This window comes from Mesoplodon mirus (genome assembly GCF_964341445.2).
Source record: "Mesoplodon mirus genome assembly, chromosome: 3".
Lineage (NCBI taxonomy): Eukaryota > Metazoa > Chordata > Mammalia > Artiodactyla > Ziphiidae > Mesoplodon > Mesoplodon mirus.
In genome coordinates this window covers 11,460,043-11,484,556 of record NC_138978.1, presented here as the reverse complement: position 1 = coordinate 11,484,556, position 24,514 = coordinate 11,460,043, and the positions used below count along the sequence as shown (strand labels likewise).

At 54.2% G+C, this 24,514-nt stretch overlaps 1 protein-coding gene across 3 annotated transcripts in view; it reads right to left on the bottom strand.

Moving 5' to 3' along the window:
- The window catches only part of KAZN (kazrin, periplakin interacting protein), a gene marked incomplete at its 3' end in the record, with an annotated part of 481,963 nt that overhangs the window by 133,053 nt on the left and 324,396 nt on the right, over nucleotides 1-24,514 (bottom strand). The window lies entirely within an intron of this gene.

The window sequence follows — 24,514 nt, the reverse complement described above, 5'->3', positions numbered from 1 at the left end:
TTGTGACCACCTAGAGGGGTGGGATAGGGAGGGTGGGAGGGAGGGAGATGCAAGAGGGAAGAGATATGGGAACTTATGTATATGTATAACTGATTCACTTTGTTATAAAGCAGAAACTAATACACCATTGTAAAGCAATTATGCTCCAATAAAGATGTTAAAAAAAAAAAAAAAAAAAGAGGTTCTGAGATGCTCATGGAAGCAGGCCCCGGAGCGGCTGGCCTTGGCCCGCGCCACTAAGCTCACGCATCGCTCTCTCCCTTTTCCCCACCCTCCTGCACGCTGGTCCCTCTCTGTGCGACAGGCCAAGCTCTTTCCAGCCTCAGGGCCTTTGCTCCTGCAGGGCCCTCCACCTGCGACACCCTTTTCCCTGTTCTTCCAGTGACACAGCCTCCCCCCGACGCCACCCTGTCCCATGCTCCCATGGTAGCAGGGGATACAGTCCTCGCCTGTGAGGGTCAGAGGGCATGGCTGTGGCACGGCTTTCGAAGCCCCGGGTCTGCGGTCTGGCTCCCTCGCTGACCAGGAGCGTGATCACGATCAAGTCCCTTCCCCTCTAAGCCTCACATGCCCCTTCTATAAAATGGGTCTAACCCTCATGGGGTTGAGACGCAGGAGGAAGCCTGGTCCAGGGCATGTGCTCAGCGTATACGGCAAGTGTTCAGTGCCGGTGACACGGGGGCTGTGTCTCCCCAGGCGCCTGACCCTCTTAGCGGCGCCCGGCGTTCTCTAAGGCGCTACCACCTGCACCCCTTGGGGAGCCTGGACACGAAGGCAGAGCCAGGTCTGGGGTGGGGGGCAGGCTACGCCACCCCCAGAAGCCTGGGGAAGGGCGGCCCTGGCTCCAGCCCCTGTTCCTTGGTCTACTTCAACCGCCTCCTCTGAGGCCACCTGGGCCCAGATGCCACCCACCCAAGAGGAGGCCGCCCTGCCCTCCCAGCTCCCTGACCCCCACCCAAGCTCCCCACAAAAGCCTGAAACGCAGGGTGTCCCACCTCACTCCCTGGCTTCCCGCCCCATCAGCCCATCTGAGGTCTCCCTCAGGCCACCTGTGGGGGGACTTTCAGTTCTGGAAGCTGCTAGACTTGTCCCGCCTCAGGGCCACTGGAACAGCTTCCTTCCTTCTTCACAGGTTCCTCCCTGTCGGGCAGTCTCAGCCCCACTGTCACCTCAAGAGCCCTACAGAGGCCCTCACCTGTGGTCCACTTCTGACGGCAGTTTGGACAACGCACCCCAAACCCCTCATTAATGGGGGAGGCCCACCCGCGCGTTACCGTGTGCGTGCCCAGTGGGCACAGCTCCCCGAGAGCAGGCCTGGTAGCTCTGCTCTAGCTCATTCGCTGAGGGGTCTCAAGTGCCCTGAATACTATATGATGACACACGACAATCGAATGATCTCCTCCAGCCATCCGTCCACCCAGCAAGAGTTCATGGGCACCTGCCCCAAGCCAGTTGCTGCTGAAGGCGCTGCAGACCGCTGGGTGAAGGTCACAGACAGGCCCCACCCTCAGGCTGGTGCTCCCAAACCCCACAGAGAACACGGACTGAAGAAACCCAAATCTGCACCCCGGGGAGGCAGGCTGTCTGCAAGGGACCTCCTGGTTGCTCTGACATGGCCAGACTCAAGTGCAGGCTGTGAACTGTCCAAGTCTCTTAGCAAAACTGCAAAGTAGGAGGTTTGCATTGGGGGCCCCTCCCCTGCCCTCATTCCAGACAAACATTCGCAGGTCCCCTAGAAGGCAGGCCTGGCACAGGGTGTTCAAAAAGAAGGGAACACCCTTGGCCTCGAGAAGTCTCCAGCAAGTAGAAGTAGCACACACAAGTAAGCATAATACAAAGCAGGTGTGGCATGTGCTTGGAGCACAAGAACATTTGTAATGGGCCTCGGAAGATGGCAGGGCAGTGAGCAGCGGGGACAGTACAAGCAAAGGCAAGAAGGCTGGAAAGGCCCCTGGCTTTCCAGTGACCAGTACCAGTGACCAGTACCAGGTGAGGAAGAGCAGGGAAGCCAGGAGAGGTACAACAGGGTCAGATCATAAAAGGTCTTAACCTCGTCCACCACTCTGTGCCCCCAGCCCTGGCTCGCCGTCTCTAGCAGTACTTCAGACTCTGGAATTTTCATTCTTGCTCCCTGCCACAGACTGAATGTTTGTGTCCCCATAAAATTCATATGTTGAAACCTAGTGCCCCATGTGATGATGGTACCTGGAGGTGAGGCCTTTGGGAGGTGACTAGGTCATGAGGATGGAGCAAAAGACACAGCAAAAAGACAGTTGCCTATTAACCAGGAAGAGGGTCCTCACCAGACACGGAATCTGCCAGTGCCTGGCTCTTGGACTTCCAGTCTTCAGAATTTTAAGAAACAAATTTCTGTTGTTTATAAGCCACTGGCTGTTTTTGTTCTAGCAACCCCAAACGGACTAAGACACCCTCCTTCATCAATTCTCCCCAGTCACCCATCCTGCCCGGGCCTGTCCCCACTCAACTGTCACCAAACGGTTATTTCACAATAAGGTGTGAGTGACTGCTAAGCATCCCCATTTATATTTACATTGCCAGTAAGTGGAAGCCAGGGCTGTTTGATTTTATTTTAGGGGCATGACTTCTGGGCTTGCTTAAACTGCCCAGAGGAAGCCACTGAGGTTGTTTGCTGTCTATGCAAATGGCAGAGGATTCCAAGAGACCTGGCTTCGAATCCAGTCCTGGCCAGGGCCTTGTTGTGACCCTGAGCAAGCCCCATGATTTTTCTGGCTCTCAGTTGCCACGTACACTGCTTGGGGACAATGTCACCCACCCATTTAGGGTTGCCAGATTTAGCAAAATAAAACAAAGCGAAGCAAAACAAACCCCAAAAGCCCAGGTGCACAGTTAAATTTGAATCTCAGATAGACAACAAATAATTTAGTATAATAAGCATGTCTTAAATATCGCATGGGACATACTTATGCTAAAAATTGATTTGTTGTTTATATGAAATTCAAATGTAACTGGACATGCTGTGTTCTATCCAGCAACCCTGCTTCCATTGCAATGAAACGGGGCCATCACGAGAAAGGGCTGTGCTACTAAATTATCTCACAGGAGGAAGGAGGTTAAGGCACAGAACAGCCTGGCACAGGCTTCTCTGCCCCTTGCTCTTGGACGAGAGCAAGACGAGGCTGGGTGCCCCTATCCTGAGCTAACAGTGGCAAAGGCAAATTTTTCCTGCTCTCACGTTGCTAACAGGTGTACCTGACACCTAGGCCCCGCCCCTTGAGTCAGGCTCTGAAGAAGCAGGAGGGCGGGATACCAAGTACAGCTCCTGCAGGAACCAAGTCTTAGGAGACCAGGGTGGAAAAACAACTCCACAGAAAGAGAAAGCCTTGTCCAAGCTTACTAACTGCACCCGCCCTGGCTGGACTAGATCTTGCACAGCCTGGACCCTTCCAGGGGCAGAGAGGGGTGACAGCCCTGGGACTGCAATCACAGAGAGCCTCACAAGACTGAAGCCCATTTACAGGCTTCAGGACCATTCACAGGCACTTCCCCTCCCTGGGCCTCAGTGGCCTCACCTGTGAAATGGGAGTGATGGGAATGAGACACACAGGTAATACACTTAAACGTGCTAAGCACGATGAGTGCTGTGTGTGCCCTCGTGCCCTCCTCTTCCCCTCACAGAGGGGGGCGACCACATTCCTCAGAAGCAATGAAGAAGTGAGAGTTGGAAGACTTGGCTTGCTGTCTCAGAGGGATTGCTACCTCGCTGTGTGACCTTGGGCAAGTCACTGTCCCTCTCTGGGCCTTCAGAACATCAGTGCCCTTAGAGGGATGCACTCTCCAGGAATCTAGATGAATGCTACCGACTGTGCATTTCTCCCCTTGGCGGGACAGGGTCCCTGCTCTGGTCCACAGCTGCACTGCTCAGTGAGGCAGCCACCAGGCACACGTGGCTACTTAAGTGTAAATTAGTCACAACAAACAACTCAGTTCCTCAGGCACACCCGTCACAGGTCAAAAGCACAGAGACCACCCCGTCGGGACACGGAGCTCCTGGTCAGTGCTCGTCCAGGGGCACGAGGTGGGGAAGGGAAAAAGCGGGGTTTGTGAAGCAGCTGGTGCAGCGCGGGCCACAGACACGTGGACAGGAGGGAGCCTTGTGCCAAAGGCGGGAGAGCTGCTGGGGAAGGAGCCATGTTCCTGGAGAAACCGCACTGGCCCCGGCCCAGGGACACAAAAGGGAAAGATCAATGGCATACCTTTCTGCCGACGCTGGGCAACCACAGACCTTAGGGCAGGGGGCTGGTGGCGGTAAAAGGGCCTGGTGCCAAAGAAGCCACAGACCCAGCAGAGCTCTAGGCCATGGAAGCCGGAAGTAAGCATTGCCTGGGAGACAGCGGCTCTCCCACCCCCAGGGAAGCCAGCAGTTACCAATGATGCAGTTACCAATGATGGGGGAAGCAGGCAGGCCACACAGTGGAAGCCCCCAGAGGTCTCTTCCCAAGGGCAAGGGGGTGGGCATACCTACTCAGGTGACAGGGAGCTGGGGAGAGCCTGCCCCTGCCCCTCTGTGGCACATCTCCTTTTGTTTGTAAGAGCAGCAAGTGCTCACCATTCTAAAAACGCCATTTCCTGGCCTCCCTTGCAGCTAGAATTGTCTGTGTGACCCAGTTCTGGCTGATGAGATGTAGGCTAAAGTCCCTGAGGAAGACTGCCCTCTAAGAAAAAAGGGCTTTGCCTGCTCCGTGCCTTCTTGTCTGGAAGGTGGACTTGTGGTTAGAGCTGTGGCAGCAACGTTGTAACAAGGAGGCAACATGCACAGGGAGCAAAACAGATTCCAAGGGGAGAGAACAGAGCCTGGGGCCTGGCGAGCACAGCTCAGCCCTGCACCTGTGTCTCGAGACCTGGAGCAGCACCAGCTGGGCAGGGCCGTCTGGCACAGGAGAGCCTTTGATTGCCCTGCTGATGTACCAGTTGTCCAGAACCAAGCACGGCAGTGCATGCTACAGGCTGAGATCGAGTTCAGGTGGCTGCTATGGGCCAGCCCCTCTGGGGTCTGCTCTGCGGCCGCCTCAGCTGTGAGTTCTGGGCAGTGGGAGGAGGAGGTGGGGACTGTGGAGGAATCCACACAGCGCAGGAGGGAGGTGACCGCGCCTGGCCCTGGGGAAGAGCCCCCAGTTTTGCGACAAGTCCTTTCCTGGCTTAATTTTTGTGAGCTCACAGGCCTGGGGCGGGAGAGGAAGAAGATAAAGGAAAACACTTACGCTCCGTGACTGTGGGGCACCGTCCAAGAACAGGATGCGTGAACAGGCAGCGAGAGGCCTCGGAGCCCGCTCGGTGAGTTGCCGGTTTACGAGTCTGGCCTTCCCAAGCCAAAGGTCCAAACAGCGATAATACTGTAACCACCGTGTATCACAATGACGATTCCTTTACTAACACTTCGGGAGCACAGGCTCCAGGCTCTGTTGTAAGTCTGTTACACTCCTTAACGATAACTAGTGAATCCTCACAATAACCTCATGAAGTAGGTCCTGTTATCATCACCCCCTTCAACAGATGGGGAAGTTGAGGCACAGGATTTAGGTGACTTGACCAATGTCATGCAGAGTCAGAGTGGTCTAGCTCCAGCACCCACCCCAGTCCAAACTCTTGCACTGTACTTTTTTTTTTCTTCTAATATTTATTTATTTGTCTGCATCAGATCTTAGTTGCGGCACGTGGGATCTTTAATTGCAGCATGTGAACTCTTAATTGCTGCATGTGGGATCCAGTTCCCTGACCTGGGGCCCCTGCATTGGGAGTGCGGACCCTTAGCCACTGGACCACCAGGGAAGTCCCTCAATGTACTATCTTTCAGGGGCAAGGGCCACAAAGTCTATGGGCCGCCGCAGGCTTGCCCTGATGGATGGCAGGGGAGGCAGGCGTGCCCCCCAGCAGTTATGGGTTTGCTCTTGTTTCCCACATGGAGGTGGGTCACAGGCAGCCGGCCACTCCATGCATGGCTCTTCCCCGGGGCACCGTTCCCACGCAGCTCCTGGAGAAGGATGTGGCCACGGAGCCAGCAGGGGCTCTGCTCTGCTCACAACTGACGCCCAGCGCCAGCCCAGTGCTGGGCTCCTGGAAGGCACACAAGGACGGCGCCGAGTGCGGGGTGGGGCGGAGGTGGGCCAGGCTGGTCTGGGTCAGCCACCGGGGCTCAGTCCCGGCTCCCCCGCTTCCTGGCTATTTGACCTTAGGACAAGTGACCTCTGAGTTGACCTGAAATTGGAGCCAAGACCAGTCTCCCAAGCCTGTAGTAAACATTTAACAAAGTAATCATCTAAGTGGAAACATTCCAGAAGGTTCTAAATGGGGGTCATATGGAGCTCGTCAAGATCGTTATGATAGAAAAGGGCAAACCTCCCCGATGTTCCGAGGAGAGGCCTTGGCCCCAAGAACCTGGGAGCCCAGACTTGTGGGCCTCCCAACCCGGAAGGGGTGGATTAAATGACAGAGAAGGCTGAGTCACCCAGTCTGCAGGGAAAAGGCAGGACCAAGAGCACAGGGGGCTCCGAAGGGAGGGCAGGCCGGAGTGACAGTCCCTGGCTGCCTGTCATGGGCGGACACCTTGATAAACAGCCAAGCACACATCTGTCAAAACTCTCTGAACTCAGATGGTACCCTTAAAACCTGTGCACTTTGCTGTAGGAAATGATACCTAAAAATATACATATACATATATATATATATATACACACACATATATACATATATATATGTGTGTGTGTGTGTGTGTATATATATATAGCAGTAACATAGTTCAGGCTTTCTATTCACTCACTTTTATAGATCTTCCCCCCAAATCCAGGTACCGAGCTCACCGGCCCCCTGCCCTCCAGCAGGCCTCAGTAAAAGGGGAGCCTGAGTCCAACCCCGGGCTCAGTGGACGACCTCCATTCACTTGAGCTATATATACCTGCCCTGTGGGAGACAAACTGGACCACGCCCCGCTGGCCCCGGCCAGATGGAGGTCACTTCCAGATGACACGACGCTCTGCTTAATGATGTCACGGTTCCCTTCTGGTCCAAACACCCTTTCTGGCAGAGACGATGGCTGATGGCACTGCCATGTTCTGAGCCCCGACTTTGTGCAGGATGCCACCCACTGGATTACAGGCTTCATCTCACCGGATCCTCGTGGCACCCACGCAGGGCTGTAGTGACCCCGCTTGAGCTCGGAGGTGCTGGGGGGTGTGGGACGGAGCCCAGGTCAGCCTGTGGGTCGTACAGCACCCCCGCCATGGGCTGGTCCAGCAGCGGCCAGCAGGCCGTGGGCACTCAAAAGCCACCATTGCTGCCGGGACTGCTCTTGTCACCACTGCCAAATCTGGTCCAGGTGGTAGTCTCAGAACATTAGGCTGATGCTTGTTCTAAAAATTAAGGATCAGATTGTTCTTGGAGGGTTAGAATGTTAAGACTGAGGTACAATGATTCATATCAAATCCCCGTAAGAGATGGGCTCCCAGGCCCCAAGACTAAACAGGACCAGATGTATTTGTGTCCAAGGAAGCCAGTACCTGATGGTGGAAGGGAGTCCTGAAAAGGGAGAGTCAGAGAGGGGGTCGCTGGCAGAGCCCACGTCCCAGGCTGAAGGGGTGAGGGTCTTCACCAGTGGCCTAAGGGCACCTCCTCTGCTCTGCCTTTCTGTGGGGGGAGCACACGGAGAGAAAGAGGGCAGCTGCATTCCTATATTGCATTCCCTCTGTTCTTGAATTCATCTTCATCATCAACATGGTGATAATAGTAACACTTTTTGAGTCACTCGTGCATGCCAGAACAGTTCTAAATCTTCACACCATTAATTCTCAATCCTCACAATAACCCAAGGTGATGCACCCACTTTACAGAAGAAACTGAGGCATGGAGAAAGTATGTGGTTAAACCCGGGTGGTCTGGCTGCAGAGCCTTTTCTGGTCACTACTGAGTTATATTCCACCTCTTCTCCTGCGGTACAGCTGCCATACTGTGAGCTGCCCCACAAGGCAGGCAAAGCCTGTGTGTCCTCTCAGGGCCCGCAGTTACAAGGGGGCCCTCAAAGCCTCCTGGGACAGATACCACTGTTTGCATCCTTCCCCCAGCCTGGAAGGCCCGAGATCGCAGAACCTCTTGGCTAAGCTGACCCAACAGCCAAGGAGGGCCAGGAGTGCTGGATTCAAACAACCCAGGGCACCGGTAGCAGAGGCAGCAATGCAGCCCTCTGTTCTAGACTCAGCCCCGAAGGTTCCTCAAAGCTCTGTAAATGACTGGAATTCCACAGGGACATCCAGCCAGGTGGGACTTGAATGTAACGGTTTGTCTGTGGAGAGAGAAATCTGGGAACCGTAGCCTGGGAAGAGCAGCCTCAGGGCCAGGCCTCTGAGATGGGGGAGGGAAGACTTGACATCACTTCCTTCTGCTTGGCTGGTCCCCTCACACCCAGCCCAGGCTCCTCTCCAGCCTGGTCTGTGCGTGGGGAGCTGAAAACAGCCCTCTTGGTCTACCTCTGCTCTCCTAGGGATGTAGACTCTCCCATTCCTCCCTCCATCCCCCCTGTATGTGGAGACAGACCCACTAGGCCAGGAACAGGGCCAGTGGCAGGCAGACAAGAGCTGGGTCTATGGTTTGCTAGAGCTTTCCGTGTTCTCTGGGCCTTTGTCATGTGATCCTGACACTTAAAGCTTTGGGGGTGACGGGACACAATAGAGCATTCACCAAATACAAGTAGATTCTCAAACAACGCCCAGGCACTCCTCAGCAGTATTAATTCCAAGGCTGCTCCAGGGCCTGGGAGAGCCGCCTGGTAATTCTTACTACAGGTGGGTAGGGGAGGGCCTGGCAGGTACCAGGTGATGCAGGCTTTGTCTTTTTCTCATATTTCATAGTAATTGTTTTTTCTTTTAGGTGCTGCTTAACCCGTCTTTCCTGCAGAGCTGTTCCAGTGCAGCTGCTGGCCCATAAACATACCTTTCAGCCAGACTCGTCTTAGGCCCGATTGCCAACCTAATCCTCTTCCACAATCTTGGGGGGGCCCACCTTTCCCACGGGAAGCTGTGCCCACCCAGCTCCACATCCCGGGAATCCAACTCTCTCCGGGAAGGGGTCTGCCTCCTTTGACCATCCCTCACGAAGCACTGACTCAGGAATAATCGTGTGCCAGGCACCAGCCCTGGAAGGGTGCCAGTCTCAGGTTCAAAAGCAGAGATGCCTGGGGAAGTGAAGGAATCACAAACCTCCAGCACGCAGCTCCCTAGTTCTCAGGCAGAACCAAACCTGAGGATCTGCGCTACGGAACATGGTCCCTGCAGGTGGCCTGGCCTGATTCCTAGAATGTGTCCGTTTATCACTGGAGGTCCTCGCTTCCTGTGTCCACTGCTCCCCAAGCCCAGAAAGGACAGCCTCTGGCAGCCTTTCTGGGCGTGTGGCTTGATGCCACCATGCACTGACAGCCAGTAGGAGCCCCACGGTCCTCGGGGGTCTGCAACAGTCACTCAGCAGGTGATTCTAGCTCCAGAAGGAATGTGCACCCCCAAATACAGCATCTCTCTGGGGGTGGAAAGGCAGGCCCTCTCCTGTCACCCAGGAGGCTGAGTCCCTGACAGGCTGTGACTGCTTGGTCCCAAAGCCAGGTGCCCAGGCCTCCTTGGGGGCCTTGAGGAGCCCACTCCTATCTGCTCCTATCTGCAGGAGTGATGGGAGAGGAAAGAGCTGGCCTCTCCTTAGGGCCTGGCCAGCTGCCTCCCCTGGCCCTCACTGAACACAGTTTCCCTTAGGACTTAGAAGCAGCGAGCTGGGGCCCATTCATCATGTTGTGTGGGCTGAGAGCAGCTGTGCTGGGATACCCTCTTGGTGCAAAGAGGAATCTTAACACTCTTATCAAGTTGAGCCTTAAAGCCACTGCTTCCCCTGGGATGCTGGCTCATCCCACCTTTTCAGAGTTCTTCATTATCCCCCCCTGGATTGGGCAGCAGACTTTTTGGTTCAGCCGACATCTATGCCTCCAGTCTTTCAGACAGAGCACCTCCATTTCCCTCTGGGGAGCCACCCACTCCCAGAGCCCGTGGTTCAAAGGTGGAGATAAGACCCAGGCTGGCCAATCAGAGAGCTGAGTTGTCCTGGCCACTGTGATTGGTTTAGGAGGGGAAGCACATGACACAAATCAGTCCAATCAGAGTCAGAGTCTGGACCAGGAGCCGCTCCCTTTAATGATGGATGCGAGGATGGAGCCTGGAGGTGGTAGTGGCCATCCTGCCACCAAGAAGGAAGCACCAACAAGACAAAGACTGGATTCAGATAATATCCGTGTTGTCCTGGATCACACCACACCTGAAGCCAGGATCTACTCCTGAATTTTTCAGTTATGTGAACCAACACACTCTTAAGCCAGTTTGAGTTGCATTTTCTATCCCTTGCAACTGTAAAAGAATCCTGATAAACGGTTTCTGTCGGGGACCATTTTCTGGGTGCCCAGCATCCCCACAAACTTAAAGGCCACCTGCTATGTGCTAAGCACTCTAAGCTGTATCACTGTCCTTCAGAAACTGCACAAGCAAAACGGACAATGGAATTTACCTCCACAGAACCAGTGAGCACCTACTCCAACGTGTGCTTTAATTCTAGCTTTTCTTTGACTGCAGTGACCAGTCCCCCTGGGCTGAAACCCTGGAAGGCACAAATTTTCAAGTTCTGCCTCAAGGCCATTTCCAGACTTTTCCTACCCGAATCAGCCTTTCTCCTCTTCTCCCACCCGAAGAGGTCTGCGAGCACTAACCCTGCAGCCTTCCTCGGCTCTGGGTCCCTTTTGGGTGCTGACTATGTGCCTGGCCCTAAAGCCTCAGACCACTGAATTCTCTCGCTGGGAGCAGTGCTAGCATTCTCTCCATTTTGCACATGCAAACGGAGGTGGAGAGACAGAGACCGCGACAGGTGGACAGGCTTGTTCAAGGTTATAGAGCTGGTCCCAGTGGCAGAGTGGATCCCAACTCAGAAGTCTGTCTGATTGCAAAGCTCATGTTCTTAACTGGACTAGGCTCCCAGCCCTAAATGCCATGCTGTGCATATTTCTCAAACTCAACTCCAGGACAAAGAGCAGGGCAGGGCTGGAACTGGGCCTTTTTTCGAACTTTGGTGAAAACAACCTGGTCCCCCAGCCTTGGCTCTCACCACAAGCTTCTCCCGTCCCCAAGGCTTGGCTCCTAAAGGAACGGATCCAGGAGAGGGACAGTGACCACTGGGCAGCACTGCCTGTTTCCCTCTCTGCCCTCACCACACAAGACTCTCTCCTCCCACCTCTCCTCCCTCTTCTCCACCCTCCAGGGGAAAAAAATTACCAAAACACAAAGAGGAAAAAGAAAGAAGGCCCAGCATTGGTGACACCCACCAACTTGTGACACGGCAGCCCATCCATGCAGCGAGCACAAAGCTCACTGCAAACCAGGAGGAACCAACTTGACCGAGGCCTTGCGACTGCAGGGGGAGAGCCCAGACCTTGCTTTCTTTCCCACCCGAGTCTGAGTCAGCAGCAAAACACCTGCATCTCGATTTCCTTCTCCACCCATTACCAGAATGCACAGAGCAGACTGAAGCTGCCTGTCCCACTTGTCAGAGATCGGGTTCTCCAAGGCCTGGCTCCCGGCAGGAGAGCTACCTTCCTAAGAAGCCTGGGGGAAGAAAGACATTTATATCCCCATTTTATAGACAGCCAAACTGAGGCCCAAAGGAAGGTGTCTGGAATCTACAGCCCTGACTGCTAGGCCACTGGCTACTATAACCTGGAAGCAAACTGGAAACACGCTTTGGCTGGAACATTCTGCTCAGCCTTTCTTAGGCATCAGTCAACTCAGGGGTTAAATGCTTCGAAACATGTTCAGCCTGCTGAAGGCCCCCGCAGATGTAAACAATTACACAGAGAAGGGAAGTGGGCGACCAGGGCCCAGCCGGGGCTCTCCTAGCTCCGCCAGCGGCAAGTCTGAAATTCCCGCATCTTCAGATCTGTATCTCGAACAGATCCGGGCTTTCAGAAGAATTTAAACCAAGTCCAGGTGGCAGCCTGGACAAAGAGCAAACCTGGAGGACTCACTGTCTCAAACGTGGCTTCAGAAGGCGAACTAAGAATGGGCGTCTCCTGCTATGTCTCGACCTCTACATCCCTCAACTTCCTCACCTATAAAGCCACAACAGTGTAAGCTGTGACAAAGTGAGAGAGCGGCATGGACATGTATACACCACCAAACGTCAAATAGCTAGCTAGTGGGAAGCAGCCGCATGGCACAGGGAGATCAGCTCGGTGCTCTGTGACCACCTAGAGGGGTGGGAGGGAGGGAGATGCAAGAGGGAGGAGCTATGGGAACATATGTATATGTATAACTGATTCACTTCGTTATACAGCAGAAATGAACACACCATTGTAAAGCAATTATACTCCAATAAGGATGTAAAAATAAATAAATAAATAAAACAAACAAACAAACAAACAAACAAAACCCACAACAGAGATGGCTAAGAGCAGTGATTCTGGCACCAAATCCAGGCTCTGTCCTTTAGAGTAGCTGTTGGACCCCCAGCAGATCACTTCCGTGTCCTCACGTGAGGAATGAAGGTAATGATAGTATCCATCCCTCAGGGCAGCTGTGACAGCCTATGAGTAACAGACAAAAAGCTCCAAGAAGGGGCCTGGCACAGAGTGAGCCCTCAGCCAATGTTGGCAGCCAGTTCCGATGCCATCGAGAGGATGCCTGACCCCACAGAGGGGGCAGAGAAGGGAGAGGATGTCCTGGGCTCCTGCAGCGGGAGGTGCCCAAGGCCGCGGAGCCTGCAAACTGCAGGGCGGCGCACGGATCCATGTAACTTACTCCTGACTATTCTCCAGCTCAACCGAGCAGCTGCTCCAGGAAAAAATAAAATATGCTTTGCATACTTTAAATGTTTCTGGCAGGGCCGCCTTTCTAAATTGTTTAGCAATAAAGTCAGTAATGAAACCGTTGGAGGCTCTCACCGCCGGAACCCGGGTCGGGGAGTCTGCGGGGGGCAGGGGAGGAGGACAGGCCAGCCGCTAGCGCGGAGCCCACAGGGGCTTCCAGAAGGCGCCATCTGGGATTTTTCAGAGGGGCACTGGGATCACGTCCTGGTGTCCTGATGTGAAACTGGATCCTCCCTTGAAGCCAAGCCCCAAGCCAGCGGGGGCAGAGGGGAGGCCCCTTCCGGCCTGGAACGTTTTCCCACACTCCAAGGGCGCCCCGGTTTCCAGCCAATCGAGTTAATTGAAAAATTACCTTGGGCTGAGAAAGAGCAGGCCCGGGCCACGTGGGCTGGCTCGCAGGAAACCCTACTAGGTCTCCGGCGTGCCTGTACTTCAACAACCTACAGCTGGAAGGCCAGGAGCCGTGCTCGGCATCCCAGGAACCTCTACGTGCTGGGCACGCATCCCAGCAACCTCGGAGGGTGGCATGATGCCCGTGTTAGAGATGAGACTAAAGCACAGAGACTCAGGGCCTGCCCAAGGGCCACGGCCACCAGGGCTGCCTGGCTCCCCCTGCGATACTTCTTCTCAGGATGCTCTTCTTTCCTGTGCCCCAGGGCCCCCAAACTCCAAATCCTAACAAACAGAGCTCAGACGGAAGCACAGGATGCACACCAGCTAGCAAGGCCAGCTGGAGGCCTTCTGCCCGGCGTGGAACTAGTCGGCGTCTTCATACGCACAAGGCCGCCTGCACTTGGGCTGATGTTGTTAAGCTGAATATTGTGCTTTTAACGTTTTCTTCAAAGTGCTCTCACCTCTTATGTTTATCACCCAAACCCCTGGGAAGATTACGATGGTGGGTTTTATTGTCCTCATTAAGGGGCGGTCAACCAAGGCCCAAGGCATGGCCCCTCCCCTCAGCCAACTCACCCAGGGATTCTAAGGTGTGCGAGGCCTGGGCCCACTTCTCCTACCTTGGTCCCCCCTGACCCCCTCCCACTCCACCTGTGCAGACTCCTGGGTACACCCCTGCCTCTCTGGACTGTTTGGTCCATTCCTGTCCTCCTAGGTCCTCAGTCTGTTCAAAGGGCCTGGAGCACCCCTACTTCTGCAGTGGTCCATCTGGTCTCCAGAGGCCTTTGAAGTCACCGATTCTGAGACTTCAAAGTAGGACCAATGGGGGCCCCACGACTGTGTCCCTCCTCCCATCAGAGTACAACTTTCAGGATTTAAAATGAACAAAATCGATTAGAAAAATGACCTTATATCACCTGGGGAGTTTCAGCAGTGTTGTCTATGAACCAAATATATAATCAAGACACAGAAAATGGGGTTTTTTTTGGGGGGGAAGGGAGAGCAGTGGGATGAGGACGGCAAACTCAAGTCCCTGAGTTACTGCATCTGTGGATAGAACTTCTCCCCCCGTGGGAAGACGCAACCTGAACGCAGAAGCTGCATATCTGACTTCCGGTTTCGACAGATGCTCGTTGAACACGTGGGCTGAGAGGCAGCGTGGTCTAAGGGGCTGGAAACACCTTGGGGGCGAGTTGGTCTGGGTTTGAGTCCCAGTCCCTTACTAACCTCTCTCCGCCACAGTTCCCTTACCTGTAACATGGGGCAATAACAGTACCCATCTTACAGGATTGTCGTGAGGATGAAATGAGTGACTATACACATAGAGTCCATATAGGCACACGCACGGACTGGACCCGTACAAGAACCGTGCTTGGCACAGGCCAAGCGCTATGTGCCAGCTGGTTCTTCCCCCTCCCCCTCCCAGGAGCCACTGCCTTCTGGGTCTGAGACCAGCCCCTGCCCAGCAGCCTTGTCCCTGGATCCCCAGGGGCTTCTCCTGGGAACCTGACCTGAACCTCCAGGTGGAACATTCCTTGCTGAGAGGTCTCCAGAGTGGGGCTCCCAGCAGCTGGGGGCTTGTTGCTGAGGAAGTGGCCCACGAGATCCTAATCTGGAAGCACGAAGCCCCCTCTCTTTTGCCGCCCGCGCCCCTCACTTTCGCCTGTTTACGGGCTGAGAAAGGCAGAGATGCAGCTTGAATTCCTGCTTTGAGCTGCCGCCAGCTTGCCACCAAACGTTTCCCCCGTCTGGCCCACTCCACCATTTCACAAAGGTCAAACGCTTACTGCACTCTGCTTACTGCACTCTGCGTACGGCCTCTTGGGACAGCAGAGGAGAAAACTATTCGAAAAATGTAAGTTGGAAAAACCCCATGGCTCGCCACCACCACACTGCCCCCGACAGCGGCGCACGCGTTCACGGCTCACCCCCAGTTCGATAGAACACACAGCGGTGTCCCAGCCCCTCGGTCTTAAAAACAAGTAGGAGCACAGAGAGGCGAGGCAGAATTTCCACTGATGGTGACCAGAGCCTAGGCGGTCGTCCTCAGAGGAATACAAATGACCCCGTCAGCCCAGACAAGGAAATCTCTTGTACAGAACGGCATCCTTCTAGGTCTTTCTGGAGCAGCCCCTGGCAGAAGCCGCGTATTATGTGCCACAGCACCTAGAAGAGCCCTGACCCACGAGCTAAGCTCAAGAAGTGCCCACAGAGCTGAGGGTAGCCCAGGGCATGAGCTTGGGGCAAGGGAAGCCTTAGATCAGGCCAAGGCTCCCCTAGGACCACACCCACCTGCCTGCCCGCCCAGAGGTGCTTTCAAGACCAAACATGCTTTTCTTTGAAGCCGTCTTCTTCCACGCCCCTCCCCCACACCCCAAGAGAAAATGACTCCAACTAAAGAATAGCAGGTTCTAGGCTTGGCCATGGCGGAATCAAAGCATCCAGCTTGAATAAAGGAATGTACAGAATGAGAGCGGTGACACTGGATGTGAATGGTCTGGAGCAGGTCAAAGACTTTTTGTTGTTCTATAGACAGCTGACCCGTGAACAACTCAGGGGACAGGGGCACCCACTGTCCACACAGTCAAAAACTGGGGTGTAATTCAGTCTGCCCTCTGTATCCTGGTGGATCCAACTATTCACAGATGGTGCAGTAGTTCAATATTTACTATTGAAATAATCCACGTATAAGTGGACCCGAGCAGTTCAAACCCATGTTGTTCAAGGGCCGACTGTATTTTATTCTCGTAAGCCAGCCTCCTCCTGCCCTACTCTGGTGGGCGGAACTGCTAGATCTTTATTCTTTCTTCTCCCCAGTCCACAAACTTCAAACCTGGAATATCTGGGCCTTTCACACACATCTTTCCTGACCCACCTGAAACAGTGTGGATCACTGAGACCGTCTGAGAATAGATACGTGTGGTGGGGTGTACAGGGCTGGCCCAGTGGCCCAGTACACAAAACACACACACACCCCGCACTTGGTGGATGCTTCAAAACTGCTTCCACAGTTGGGCAAAGTGGCAGAAAATAAGCCGATTGAAGAAGCAGGTGTCCTAACCAGGAGCAGGTGTGAGCATTGTGACTCGACTTGTAACAAGAAAAAGTCCCGTGTGCTGTGGACTTGCTGTCCCGTCCCTCTGGAACTGCAGGTGGTTCACCAGCCAGGCCCGCGAGGTCACTCCTTCCCTGGTGGCAGATGGCACATAGCTGCCGACATTCCAGGAATCCACAACAAACCCCCATGCAAGCTCTGGTTACTCTTCAGCCAGGAGACCCCAGACAGTGAAGCCCAAACCCAGGAGGCAGGGGACGAGGGGACAGTGGCTCTCTGGCCCTTCTGCAGGTGAGCAGACAGAACGGATTTCAGCAGAGGCCATGGGCAGGCAGGGCCCAAGAGTCTTCAGCTAAGATCCTTTCAGTAATCATGAAAATTAACCCAGGATAACCCTGCTGCCCAGGAAACTGTTCCTGCTCCTGTCTCTGGAGAAACCTATAAATCTCCTTCCAAATTAGCATTTGCTCTGCACGCACACCTGCAAAAAGCTAATTTGGGGGAAGTGGCGGGGCGGAAACCAGACCTCCAACCCAGGCTGGCCTGGTCTGGAAGGGAGGCGGCTGACTCGAGTTAAACATTTCCAGGCAGAGAAATTCAATCTCCTTTTTCAAGGGGTTGGCATTTAACGTACTGTTTTTCTGTCCACCCTCCTCTTTTTGTAATCTCTTGGCTGCAGGCAGATGTTGATAGGACCCTCTTGCCAAGAGGCGAGTGCTGTTTGTTTGGCCGTGCATGCTGCTTATGAGTCCCAAAAGGAGTATTTGAACTTGTCACTGGATGTCTCTGGGGCTCCTTCTGATCTAAGAGCTGTCAGCACAGGGGTGGGTGGTACAGGGTGGGCTGCAGAATTGCGTCCTAATTCCACAGCCCTGGCCTGGCCTAGGCTACTGTGCCGGCCCCACCTGCCCTAAGAGCATTCCATGGAGTTTCTAGCTCCCTTTCTCCTTGCCTGCTGCCAAGAGGGCCCGCCTGATGACTTCAGGCTCCCGCAGAGTTCTCTTAAACAAACATCAGGAGAGCCAGGAACACACAGCTCAGTCTGGGGAACATTCTTCCCTTGGATGTGCAAGGGAAGCTTCGGGCTCCAGAAACTCTCTCTGCCCTCACAAAGGGCTCCTGGTGGGAGATGAGAGTCAAAGGCTAGTCAAGCTGGGCGGATCAAGGCAAGACATCCTGTCCTCCAACCTCCCCAGCACAATCTGCTCTGCCCTGGCTGGGAAGAAAGATGCTTAGAGAAAGGAAGCTGGTGCAGGAAGGTGTACTGGTTCATGTGCCACGGTGGCTGTCTTCTCATGTCAGAGGGCTTAGCATGTCAAGGAAATAGATTTAGCGTGTAAGATCCTCCAATGGTAGGACACGGGCCAAGGGTGGATGCTACAAAGAGATCAATCTGGGGCTCAATATAACCGTGAGTGAATGCTTAAAACAAATCAAAGACTGTGAGGGCTGCCAGAGAGGAAGTACGTTTCCAGTCCCTGCAGGGGTGCCAGCTCAGGAGGAACACCTGCCCTGGACTCGATGGGTCAGTCTGTTTCCCTAAGTTAACCACTTTCCACAGCCCAAGGAGGAAGCAGCTCCATACGGCATACAGGTAGCCCGCCCACCCTGACACACGCAGACGATTGATTGGTCACCTGACCCAGGGTCTTGCAAACCACTGATGAGGCAGGGACCAATCAGATTCTCTGTCTCCCAGGCATTTCAGAGATTGAAAGGTCATGCAAGAGCAGACGCCCTGGCAGAGCAGGAAAGCAAGGCAGGCAGTTAGGGAGAATCCTTGGAAATTCCTAGGGGGCGGGATGGAGAGAGAGGGCACTGCTCCAGGCTCCCAGCCCTGGCGCCAGACCCCACGTGGCTGGCCTTGGACTTCTTGAGGTTGCCTTTGCGTCTTTACAAGCAGCCCTCCTTTGACCTGAGCGCCACCGTGTAATCTCTGAAACACGAGCACACCCCTGGCAGGGAACCCTGCAGCGGAAGGCAGGGCCCTCTCTGGGGCTGGCCAGGCTGGGGGAAGGCTCGGCCACTGCCATTGAACCTGGCAGTCCTGAGGCTGTGAGGGGATGAAGCCCTAAGCCTTCCCCAAGACCTCTGCTCCCCACCCCCTAACCACGTACCTCCCTTCATCGCTGCTAGGCACAGTGGCCGGGTCTGTACCGTATGCCATGGAGAACAAAGTAAAAGCTCAGTCATGGCCAGGACTCAATATCCCAACAGGCAGAAGAGTGCCCGGTGGGCACACGCCCTCCCACACCCCACCCCCCGCCACTCCATGGAAAGGCACCTCCAGTACTGCCCACACCAACCAGACCCCACGCTTCCCAAACATTATTTTATTATTTGCAACCCATTTGAGACGACGTATTAATAAAGCCACCATTCCACTTACTAAGTACCCACTGTATACCAGGCCCTGCCGGGTGGCTTCCCTCATTCCCATTCCAAGATGAGGAACCCGAGGCTTGGGAAGATGAAGCAGTGTCCCTAAAGACCCCAGTGTGGGCTTCTCACAAGTTGTAAGTCTCTGACAGCTGCCTCTGAGTTGGGGAGCAAAGCGCTAGCAGATGCCACCTCCAAAAATGTCTCCTCGACAAGACTCACCTTGCTCCAAAGACTTTATCTCCTGCGGATCACTGACCCTGGACTTGTGCAAACTGGCACCTCTCCAGTGAGCCTTGTATTGCTCCAGTGCCCATTTGGTATTAGGCTAATATAAATGATGTTTCCTGAGCACCTACTATGCGCCAAGCACCACGCAAAGCCCTGTGCATGGGCCATCTCATTTAATCCCCACAAAACCCTACTAGATAGGAATAGCACCCCCAATTTACAGATGGAGAAACCGAGGCTCAGAGGGGTTAAGGAGCTGGGAACGACTTGCACCCAGGCAGTCTGGCTCCGTGGCCCCGAGCACTTGGTACACAGTCTCCAATGTCCCTATATTTAGGGCTCCAGGTCCGGGGACTTGCCTTAGTGTGAAGGCTCGCTCCCTGGGGCTGATATGGAATGAAACGGGGAGCCCGCAGCTACGCCCTAAACAACACCAGGTGCAGAGGCAGGCCAACCATGCCCTTTTGCTAAATTCTTAGCTTCCCAGGCTGCCCATTCCCTACGCTGCTGTGAGAAGGTAGCATCTGCCTGCTGGGTATGCTATGAATTCAGGTCATCTCCAGAGGGAAGCAGTCAGTGCTTTCCAGGGAGATGGCCAAGTGATGCAGCCCAGAAAATCTGACTCCTACGGGAAGGCTGAGAGAAGCCAGATGCTGTCTGGAGGGCCCAAAGCCCTCGCTGCTGCCGCTGACCTCGGTGCACTCAGCAATACCAGGGACATGGCAGGAGGCAGACGAGGGGGCCATCACAGCACGCGTTTATGCTGGCCCTCAGGGAAGCAGGCACACTGTGTGTGGGGTGCTCAAATCAAGCCCACGCAGGCCGCATACTCAGGAAGCCAATGGTCCAGGGGTCCTCCTGCAAGCCTGCCTGGGACAGGTGTGATTTGAAAAAAAAAAAAAAAGCTTAAACAGAGGGATGGGAGGGAGAGAAAGGAGGGGTCGTGATGACTTATGCCCAGGAGACTATGAAGGAACATGAGAGACAGCAAGAGTCCAGCTGCTCCTTGGAGATAGAGAAGGAAGGAAAAGGGGAGAAAGAAGGAACAACGGACAAAAGAGAAAGTCTAGCTCCTCCACAGGGGTCTAGAACAGGGCCTGGCCCATGGTAGGTGCTCAAGAAAACCTGCAAAATAATTAACTGGTAGCATCTACATCTAAGGCTTTCCTCTGAATCTCACAACACCTAGTGAGCGAGGGGCACACACAAACACACTGGCTGAAGGAATCAGCTCCCATTCTGCAGAGAACAGCTTGCACATCTGCCTCCCAGCTTCCATTCCTCAGGATGAATACTCTCCCAGACCTTCCTTTGCCTAATACCCCACTATCAGCCAGTGCGTTTCCCTGGAAGCTCACAACCCCTACCCCAACCTATTCTAAGGAAGGGCACATGATCTGCGCCTGCCAATCAGTGCATTCCTGGCTACTGGACTAAGTGATTGGCTCAGAGCTGTTGCATAATTAAAGCTAAGCCAATGAGAGTCAGTCCTGGGATTTTTGCTAGACCCTCTACACTGGAATCCAAGAAAGATAAACGTTGCTTAGACTTGTTAGGGGTCATTTTTGCCACTAGAAAGGATAAAGCCCAAACAGATGAAAGGAAAGCTGGGAGATGACATCATCTGAGTGCCTGGATGCAGCTATGCTTGAAGCTTGACCTACCGCTGATCAATTCAGTTGGGGGAGCTACTGATTTCCCTTTCTATGAGTCAGTTCCAGTAGTGTTTCTATCATTTGCAACTCAAATACTCCTGTGACTACATGACTCTCTGGGCAGGTAGTAGGAAACGAAGAAGTGTAAACAATACAGAGCTAGTTTTTTTTTTCCTTAACAAATAGTTATCGAGCTCTAAGCATGAAACTCTCTGAGCCTCGGATGCCACCCTGAGAGCTGGTGATCATGCCTCCGTATCTCACAGGGTGAAAAGAGAGAGTAGCCAAACCCTCTTATGACCTCTGTTATGTTTAACATGTTAATGCCAAGAGAAGCAGGAAACCCACAGCGCTGGGAAAGACAGGCTGTGTCAGAGACCTTTGGAGCACACCACACCTGAGCCTCTGGCTGGACTTTGCAGAGCTGCCCCATGACCCTCACACTTTACAAGGACCCTGCCCAGCCCAGGGAGGCAGCCACAAGGAGCTCCCTACCAGGGCTGGGTCTGGACAGAAGGGGTGTGTCTGGCACCTTCAGGGACAGAGTCCCTTTGTTATTCCTCACTTCAGACTCTGCCACAGTTGAGGATGGACACAAGTGATGCTGCAGAGTCTGCTGCAGCAGGGACAGGAGAGTGGTGGCTACTGTGGGCTCCAGCTAGACTCCAGCTGGACTCGAGTCGAATCTTACCTCTTCTGCTTCCTGGCTCTACGGCCTGGGGCAAGTTTCTTAAACTCCCTGTGCCTCAGTGACTCCATCTGGAAAATGAGGTGATTAAATGTACCTAATTTATTTTGGTTGTTTAATGCAGGCAACCCTGCAAAGAGGGAGTGCTTAGATCAGGCTCCCCTGCATGATTTTCATGAGTGCATGTAAGTGACAAGAACCTTACAGTGTTTCAGTGACATGGGAGTGGGGGAGAAGCTAGGGTGCCTCTAAGTGCGCAACTACTCAGAACACTGGTTTGTCCACCTGGCAAACAGTAAGTCTCTGAAAAGAACCCAGAGAACAGAACCAGCAAGTCAGCCCAGGAAGCAGGAGGGAGGAACTGGCTTGGTGACAGCAAGAGGGTGGGGCTCTGGCCCACGGTCGTCAGGGTTGGCCGCAGACAGAAGCCCAGTCACCTTGGGGAGATGGTCACACAGGGACACATGGCCTTTGGGGGAAGTCACTGATGCCGACAGCAGGAAGATAAGGGAGAGGAGCCGCTGGTCATTTTAAACACCCCTGCAGCTGCCCAAACACACAGTCAAACCTCCTCTAGCCAGGTCCCAGCTAGCTGCAAGGCCCGGTTAACTAGGATTCTGGCTTAGGTTGGAGGACAAAGAAGCAAACAATGAAGAGACTCCCTGATGCAATAGCTTCTTATTTTCTTACATGTGAGCAGGGGGAGCTGTAGGGTCAAGTACAACCACCTGTCCTAAGATGCTCAGCTTCTGAGTTAGGACCCGAAAGGTCTGCAGAGGCCTAAATTCCAAAAAGGGAGTTGTCCAGGCTCTGTCTGCCCCGCTGACCAAGGTGGGGAAGTAAAAGGGCATTTCAGGAAGTTTTCAATGACAGTGGAAACACAGAAAGAGTTTTTGGTGTCTAATTCTCTGAAAATGTCCTTGACTTTACGCACGACGAGGGGAGGACTATGTTTTGGGCAGGACTGTTTTATCTACGACTGTATCCCTGATACTTAAGAAGGATTCTTGTCCAGACAAGTGCACCATAATTATTTGCAGAATAAACGAACAAAAGAACTTCGGGGGCTCTACCACGCTCAAAGATTCTGGAAACTGAAAGGTAAACTGTCCACTTGCTTATGGAGATACAATGACCAGGTGACACAACGGACGAGGGCCAGGAGTAAAACCCAATGGACTCATTATCTTAGGTCATCGGATCCGGGCCTGTGGCGGCCAGGCCTGAGAACGGGGTCCCGTGCAGGGGAGCAGGGCCAGCAGCGCCCAAGCCACATGCTCTATCTGTCCCACTTCTGTCTCTAATCTTTTGGCGGGTCCCAATTCCAGAAGGAAAGAGGGATCTATTTACTGACCCCTCCAAACCCCAACAATTACTGGTGGGGTTGCAGGTGTTCTCCAGGTGCTGCCCTACCTGCCAGGTGAGACTCCTCCAAAGGTGCACCAATACATCTGCCAGATTCGATGTCTCCTAAGGTTCTTCCAGCTGAGAAATTCACGTCTGCGTGTTTCCTCCCGTTCAGAGCGTTTCCTGAAAGCCTACTGTGTGCTCCAGGCATACGGAGGGAGGCAGATGCGTAGGCGCCCTATGGCCCCCGCCCCCTCCGTGGGTCCAGTTCAGGAGGAAGGCCCCACGTGACGCTCAAGAAATGTTCCTGCAGGACCTGGTCTCCAGATGACGCGCCCATGGCAAGGCAAGATTGTGCACAGAGGGGTTGGAATGAGCAGGAAAGGCTGTGCAGAAGCGGGCATGGGGCCAGGACAGGATGGAATTTGGACTTTGTACGGGGGTGGAGCCATAAGAGAAGAAGAAGGTGAGGGGTGGGAACGAGCTGGCTGGTTCACGGGACAGTCAGGAGACCCTGAGACCCTTAACAGGAGCCTGGAAAGCGGCCGACATTGTTTGCGGCTCCCAGCACCACACCCAGGCCGAGCAGGTACTCAACACCTGCCAGGTGGACGAAGCAGGAGCTTTGTTGGATCCAGGGAGAGGCTGAGGAAGGGTATCCTTCTGGTTCCAGTTAGGCGTTCTAGACAGAAAACCCCTCCAGAATGTAAGCGCCACGAGGGCAGAGCTGGCGTGGCTCAGCCTGTCAGCACCAGGCACCCAGTCGGGGTCCGATGAGTATTTATCCAGTGAGCGAATAGGTAAACAAATGGCAGATGTGATTTAATAAAGACATGCTCAGTTGGAATCTGGGTGGTGGGTCATCCAGGCCATCAGTCGATGCCCAGAGACGTAAATGAGCTGGAAGTGAGGGCAGGGCCATAAGGTCAATGCGATCAGCAAAGGTAGAGGGGGTCAGGAGTCAGGTAGGTGATGCCTTAACTTGTGGGAGGGCAGGGTCGGGGAGGGGATCACTTTCCATATGGCAAAAGCAGCTGAGTGTGGCTGGCAAAGCTGAGTGTCTGGAAGCCACTGGGGTACAGATAGGGAGACCAACTGTCCTGGTTTGCCTGGGACTGTGGGGTTTCCCAGGATGTGGGACTTTCAGTGCTGAAACCAGGAAAGTTCCAAGCTAACCAGGAGAGTCGGTTCCCCGAGGCACAGGTCTGCCCTCAGCAGCACTGAGGCGGTACCAGCCACCTTTGTAAGGTGCCTCCGAGCGTGCAAAGCACTTCTAGATCCAAGGGCTCGGGTAAAAAGCAACCACAAATCTGGGAGCTAAGCCAGGCTGGCACTACAGATCTCATTTCACGCAATAGGAAACTGGGGTTCAGAGGGGAATGACCTGCACGAGGAAGGCCCCACAGCGGATAAGTAGCACGGTCACGTCTGATCTGGCCTCCAGCTCCCCTGCTTTCTGTAAACATTGGGAAGACAGGTAATAGACAAGTGTTGTCTGTCGAGCACAGCTGTGGGCCGTGCCAACTTCCTCCGGGCTGACGGATGCCAGGGGAAGCAGCAGGGGCCCTGCCCCAAGAGGGGGCCCCAGGGAAATGGGCCCATCTGGCCCTCTGCTCTTCTGGCACAGGGTGGGCAGGCGGCCACCACCTGGGATGCTGGGAGAGAGGATGGCGGTGAGGGTGCTGCTGGCCACCGCTCTGCTTGCCTCCCCGTAACATCCCCGTGATGGCCACCCCTCGGGTAAGGCCCGGATCCCCGAAGGCCCTTGGGAAAGGCAGCGGGGTCATCTCGCCACACTCCCAGCAGACCCTGGGTGTGGAAGGGTCTCGGCAGCTCTTGGCAGCTGGTGAGAGGAC